The sequence below is a fragment of the Aedes albopictus genome, chromosome 1 (assembly GCF_035046485.1).
Source record: "Aedes albopictus strain Foshan chromosome 1, AalbF5, whole genome shotgun sequence".
Lineage (NCBI taxonomy): Eukaryota > Metazoa > Arthropoda > Insecta > Diptera > Culicidae > Aedes > Aedes albopictus.
This window is the reverse complement of record NC_085136.1, coordinates 125190632-125197557: the sequence shown is the minus strand read 5'-3', so window position 1 is coordinate 125197557 and position 6926 is coordinate 125190632. Positions and strand designations below refer to the sequence as shown.

Here is a 6926-nt window from a genome sequence, read left to right as displayed (position 1 = left end):
ATTTTTTTCCATTGTATGTGATACGTTTATGAAATTTTATAAGAGTCGAAATAATGACTTCATATTAAAGTTTCTCATTGCCTTGAAATCATCACCATCCGAAACCATCTCCAGTACTTGGCGATATAAGCACCACTGCTTGTTGAAACCGCTTCTTGGGATTTCATATTGCGCGTAATACCATGATTCCATTATGCACCATGATCATGATCATATATTCTTCATTACACCAACGAACCTAACCTCAAAATGACTGACAAATCTCAGGTCATTTTGACAGATGTAACATGAGCATAAAAAGGACGGCAACAAGATCGATAAAGTAGATTATGTTATCCGTCTTTTTCGTGCATGTGTGTGGTCTGTCAAAATGACTTGTGAATTGTCAAACATTTTCATGGCTAGCTTCGTTGGTGTAATGAAGAATTGCACCATCACTGTAGTGCCCCCCCCCCCCTAAGCAAGAACCCTGCGCACGCTAGTGGATAAGCTGCATTATTTCGGTGCTGACCAAGGTGCTCACTATCATGTTAGTTCAATATTTCCAATGCTCTATGGGTATCTAGGTGCCTCTAAATATTCGTCAGGTTGATTCTGTTTTAACTCGATATGTCTGACTTTGTTGAGAATTCCATATCAAGGTAATTTTCAAGCCTACCGATAACTACCGATTTATATTCAGTAATTCTGCAGATATCGAAGAAAACCATCTGGCCACCCTCAAAACATTCAGTTATTCAATCGAGTCGGATCTGGATCCGCCCCAGATCCGACCCAAACAGCGCTAGGTTCGCTCTGCCGATTTTTTCCGATCCATCCCGAGCGGGGTCCATCTGTCAAAATGGATGTAAACAAACCAACAAAACAGAAACGAGAAAATCAAAATTGCTATCTTTTTGAGCAAATAAAAGGTTGAAAACTTTCATTGATGGTATTTGCATTATTAAATTAGTGCCCCAAATAACGTTTTAGCATTCAATTGTGCGCTGAAAAGAGTAATTTAATGAAAATGCGCAACTGACAGTTTGACTCATTTTCACAATGTTTACATGTTGACTCGATTGGGGTCGAATCTGGATCCGTTTTCGTTCGTTTATTGCGAGTCAGGGTCGGCTCTAACCCAGGTTCAAATCCGAAAACGACATAAGTCCATGTAAACAAACTCGCTGAACTGTCAGTGCACGGCTTTGTGGCGTCATCTTGCAGCATCCTACACTCAGCGAAAAAAACTAGCGAAATTCATCGAAATACCTTATGAAAATTTGCTATAACTAATTCTTATGGATGGCATAAGAATACCTTATGAAAATTGATCGTGCTTGCTATGACAAATTTCATAAGATAGACTTATGAAAAAAAAAAAAACAAAAAAATCTTAAAATGAAGCAGACTGGATTCGATCCATGAACGTCGGGATCACCGAGCCCGTGTTTTATCCACACGACTACCGACGCTTGAGAATACCAAGTTGCTAAACATGAATAAAAGCCAAGCTGTGAGACGATAGAGTGACCTTATGAAATTCATCCGAATCATTATGAATTATTCAAAGGCCGTTTCATAAGTTGGGCCTTATGGAAATGTTAAGGTTATTTGGCTGAGTGTACTGTATACTTCACTGAGTTTACGGGGCCAAATATTTGACAGGGAATGAACTAATGAGTAAGGCTAGTAGTACACAGGGTCAACTTAGAGTGACTGGAAGGGAGAGTGGCGTCATGTTCCAATTTTGACAGGTCTCCTGCTCGTTTGGAACGGGAATTTGTATGGAGATGACAGATGATCGCTGTTCCAATTTTGACATTGACGCCACTCTCCCTTCCAGTCACTCTAGGTCAACTATTTGACAAGGAAAGAACTCAATAAACAACATCAGTTTGACAGTAATGAAAATTCGATCGAGTCACACCAGGTATTTGAGCATTGGTTTGTATTTGCTCAAATATTATTGACCCCGTGTCCTAACTCCTAACAACTTAAGCAACGTTCATCTGGCTGGGACCTTGTAGGCAAACAAGTTGCCCCAGAGAAACCTGCTCCAAAAACAAACGCGCCATTAATCGATGCACACTGCCCGGTTGCTTGGTTTGTCGGTCTAGTGGCTGACAAACGAACGCATACCTGCTGGCTGCCAAGCCTGCTATGCCGGGTGCAGCCACACCGCATCGCCATCTGCGACCCGTTAGCTCTGTGGTTCTCAAACTTTTTTTTTTTCGAGATGGCGACCCCCTTGAAGAATTTTCAACGCTAAACTGCGATCCAGTCAAAAACAAAAGAAGTTGTTTCAGTAGTTTCATGCATCAGTTTAATTTATTTCTCGTTCCATCATTTTTATTTAGTGTGACTTTTGAACTTGCATTTGAGATACTATTTAGGGGTGATACACTCGTTATGTCCGTTTTTGCAATGAAATGGTACAAAAAGCGTGGGTATTATGTTTTCTTGTCTAATTTGATGCTGTTTGAGCAAAATTATGGGTAACAGTGTTGTTGTTTTCTCCATTTCCTGCTAATGGCATCTAAGGCCTGCCAGCGAAACGAGATTGATAAAGAAGTGAAATAGAACAATCTTTGAGCGTTCGGACTACCTAGAAGCTATGAAGGTTCATCCACGTCAAAGTCTGGGTAATCTGTAATTGCATTTACAGTTTAAGGCTTAACCGTTAAGCTTAGGCTCCCATGCCCCATCAGCCAGATAACTGGGTTTAGCAAACTAAGCATTACTTGTGGCAACACTCTGAGCGGTATGATGGAACTTTGCCGAGCGCGCTAAGTGTTACTAGACCACTAATGTAGTTGCGTGAAGTGGGTGATGAGGTACTCAAGTAACATTACAGCGTGCTTATCTGTTATTGCAACATTTGAGGCACCCGTTTGACATAATAAACGTTTGCGCTTGGGATACATAATAAAGGTTTGCGTCGAATTATATAGTTGGCTCAGAAAATGACTCATGACTTAAAGGAAAACTAAAAGGTTCGACTCCAATATTATGCTTATGGTAGAAATCCGAAGTAACCTGGGGTACGAAAATTGAGTTTTTACCCACTTTTACGTGTCGCCATTCGATTTTGCTGAGTGCATATTGTAGCTAATTAATTAGCTCAATGATGCGCAATGCCAATAATCGGTTCAAATTTACTTCGCATCTGTAACTTCGCATGTCGCGCGAGTCGCGACTTCGTTTTGGTGCTGATGATAATATAACCTGTGTTCTAGTCTTACAGAACGAACTCGAAGACGAACACATATAAAATGGTCTTTCAGTGTTCAGTTCGTACGCTAATGATGGCTCTATGTCAAGTTAAATTAAATACATCAATTGCAATTGAAACGATCATGGTCAACCCAAGTATCTTTCCGGATCACCTACATTTGCATAGCTTTTCTCTCACTGCACCTACCTAGTCCGTACAGCCTTCGCTCTTGGAACATCTTAGGTTGTCGTTAACCAGAATCCAATCAGCAGTTCTCTTGGTAAATGTTTGTCACTATCAATCATATTACGAAGTTATGTAATTTTAGTTGGTTTTAAACTTCTCTTGCTTTTCCTTCGCTGGAAATTTTCACGGACATGAACAAAACAACGCACGGAAAAAATCTAAAATTGAAAACATCTTAAAATGCACGGAAAAAAATATTCTGGAAATGTAGAATGGTTCAAACCGGGGTTCAAACGTAAGAAAAACAGTATTGTCTATCCGGTTGGAATCAAGACAGACATTCAATCAAAAATTGTAATTTTCTTGGTCCACAAGTGTCGCAACCGTTTCGCATCTAGTGCGCTGTGTTGCTGACAACAACGGGAAGGATGCGCACTACTTTTGACATGATTCCAAAACGGCGCGAGTTGGGTCGCGTCGCGACTCGATTGTGCGACGTCCGGTTTGGTGGCGGCCCGACAATACAATGTATTGTTACATACCGTCTACCCCCGTTGGTTTGAACGACACCACATGCAAACCAACGGGGTTCATTTTTAATTTGAACTTCTAGTAACCCTGTGGGCATCCAAAATCACACTGATGGTTACCCTTTTTGCTGTTTTGTTTTGGTTCTGCGTTCCGTTTCACCCCGTTCCATGAGCAAAATGACGTTTGAACCATTTTTAGTTTGAACGATGTGCAGATTAGAGGGGGTTAAATTAAAAAGTGTTCAGATTAGATGCGGTCAAACCAACGAGGGTAGACGGTATTCAACAAGTCGGTCGCCAAGTGTCATTGTGCTTATTTACGAACTCTCTGAACCTTATATTTACGGGCCACGTTGATTGATCAAGTGCTCGATTTTTCCATTTTACGTTCATTGTCACTTTAAATGAGACGAAGTCTAAAGTTCTCATGGAGCTCCAATACTTTGTTAATTTTATTACATCCCAGCGTTCGGATTCGTGAGCGCCAAGAGCACGGGATACCATTCGATGAATATCCCATTCGGTAACGCATGCATCGATGTTCGACAAAAACAAAGAGAAGGTATCGCCGTTTGTAGTATCTCGCAATCGTTGCACGCACTCTTCGTTGGTTACACATCCGATCGGTCCATCGGAGGGTCTGTATGACGAGTTCGGTGTTGAATGCACTATTGTCGCGCTTATCTTTTATTAGAGTCCTGCGGCGGTCGTACGCTCACAAGGCATACCGCCGCATGACAGTCGCAACCCGCATAGAGAAATACAATCTGCCATACATTCCAAACAGTAAACATGTTTTAAATAGTATGGTGGATGTATCACAGATTGTTGTTCTTAGGTTAAACAATATGAAACTAAAAGCCAGACACCATAAATAACAGATAAGATAACCTATACCAAGCATTAACAATATACCATAGTGTGCATACATTGTCAAATGATATGCAAATGTGAGCTCGAATTAAACGGTGGCAATATGAAATCACATTATATCATACGGTTGGTTCTTATGCTTGCGCAGCACACTCACACCAGAACATTTCACTATACATTACTTTTGTTAAACAGTATGGCAAAGAGTTGCACGTGTCTGTAATTGTGATCGACTTTATTGAACATGCATCGTGGTTGTTTCTTTATTTCTCGTCAAATGTTTCACAAAGGTCTGTTATCTAAAAATCGCAAACTTAATGAAAATTGTACACGAGTATTACTTTTTCTCTTTTCAATTGTATTTATTAATTGTATTATTAATTGTTTATATATATATATATATATATTATCTCTTTCCAATTGTATATTTTTATTTATTTTTGCAAAATAACTTTAACACTTGTAATTGCAAAGCCAAATATTTTTACAATATTGTTTTCTATTCGTAAGCTCTATAATAGTTTAATTCAGTTGATTGCAGCTTAACTTTGAATGAAAATTAAAAAAAAATCAAGATTTTGATTACATTGAGCGTATTATAAGTTAGGACCTTCTCAAATGTTACGCGAGATTCGAATAACAACAGTGAAAATAAATAACCATCGTCGCGGAAAAACGTAAATCCGAGAAACAAATTTCACTAGTCCACTAATAAAATAACGATGCAGCTTCCACCTAGAAGGAACCTCGGAAGGAACAGGATCTTATTGGTGAGATGAACTTTTTGTGGATCGGATAATAAACTTTAATCAAAATACCCTTTGTGTCATTTCCAGTCGCAGAAAATCGTCGGAAGATCGGTGCCGAATAGGCCGAGAATAGGCAAACTGACCTGATTCGAATCAGATCCGACAACATCCGTGACTACTTGGAACAGCGTTATGAGGAGGTAAGGTTTTTCTCCAAACATTTCATTATTTGTTCAAATTTTGATGTTTTCATCCTATTTGTAGGAATTGCTCACAGGCCGGATAACCCGCTCGGATTTGGTCAACCGATTGTAGCATCTAGGCTACTCTCACTGCAACGACGGTGCCAGCAAAAGAGGAAGAGCCATCAGAGGATAGTTCAGACGACCGCGAGGAAGAATCCAGGTCAGCACCAGCGAAATCTACAGCTGTATCGAAGAAGTTCCACCAGTGAAACCTTGGTGAATCTCCAAGTGTCCTGCTCTAATTAACCGTTGCTGTCGCGGCTGCCAGCAACCAGCTTCAGCCAAGAAGAAAGACAAGTGGAGATTCTAGTGAGGCGAAATAAGTAAAACCACCGGCAAAATGAAGACATTCTTCAAAGAAAAATCTGGAATCGTCCGACATAGATTCTTCGGATTCCGACGCGAAGAGGAACCAGCCGACAAGAGGAAAATATGGCAAGGACTGATAAGTGTCGGTTCAACAACTATGCCGGTGTTCAGACGTGCGGTCAATGAACGTATGGTTTTAAGGTTTTAAGAACTCACCGGCTCGCGTACAAAATGCTCTTGGAAACGCCAAACTCCAACGCCGAACAACATGGAGATGCCGATGGTGCAAGTGAAGCTGGATAAACTACTAAATAACTAATAAAACGACTAATTAGATGAGCATCCAAATTTAATTGATAGTTTGTTTTTTATTAAGAGAATGATAGTTCCGTTTCTATGTAAAAAAAAAATCCAAATATGTGTGTTATGAATCAATATAACCACTACAACCTTAACATTGTGACGGTTATGCTGCCTTTTTGGATTTTTTTACTTAGAATCGGAACCATCATTCCCTTTGATTTAATTAATTTATTATTTCTTTTTAAGTGGTTCAAATACAATGGAACAATATGACATAAGGTTAAAATACCCTGAAAAACCATTAATCAACAATAACACATACATCGTTCGTTTTTATTGCAAGTTTAATGTTAAACTGTGCATAAACTGATTGGTTTACAGTGAAAGGGATGAAAAAATGGATAGTACACTGACCTTCTGACAAACTGTTTACGAAAAATTTTGTTCGAGAAAATCGGCGTTTTTTTATGGTAACATAACTTAACCGCCTATTCCCCATATTGTAATTTGCCCGAGAACCGTCTGTGAAACTGTT

The 6926-nt window shown here is 39.6% G+C and overlaps 1 long non-coding RNA gene across 2 annotated transcripts; it reads left to right on the top strand.

Moving 5' to 3' along the window:
* The first annotated feature begins 4661 nt into the window (after window positions 1-4661).
* LOC109419849 (uncharacterized) lies at window positions 4662-6436 on the top strand. 2 transcript variants are annotated; one of them, XR_002132448.3, is made up of 3 exons: window positions 4662-5555; window positions 5622-5734; window positions 5799-6436. It is a non-coding gene; the product is annotated as an uncharacterized LOC109419849 (long non-coding RNA). The 2 variants fall into 2 exon arrangements; XR_009996509.1 differs by having other exon boundaries at window positions 5622-6436.
* The last annotated feature ends 490 nt before the right edge of the window (window positions 6437-6926 follow it).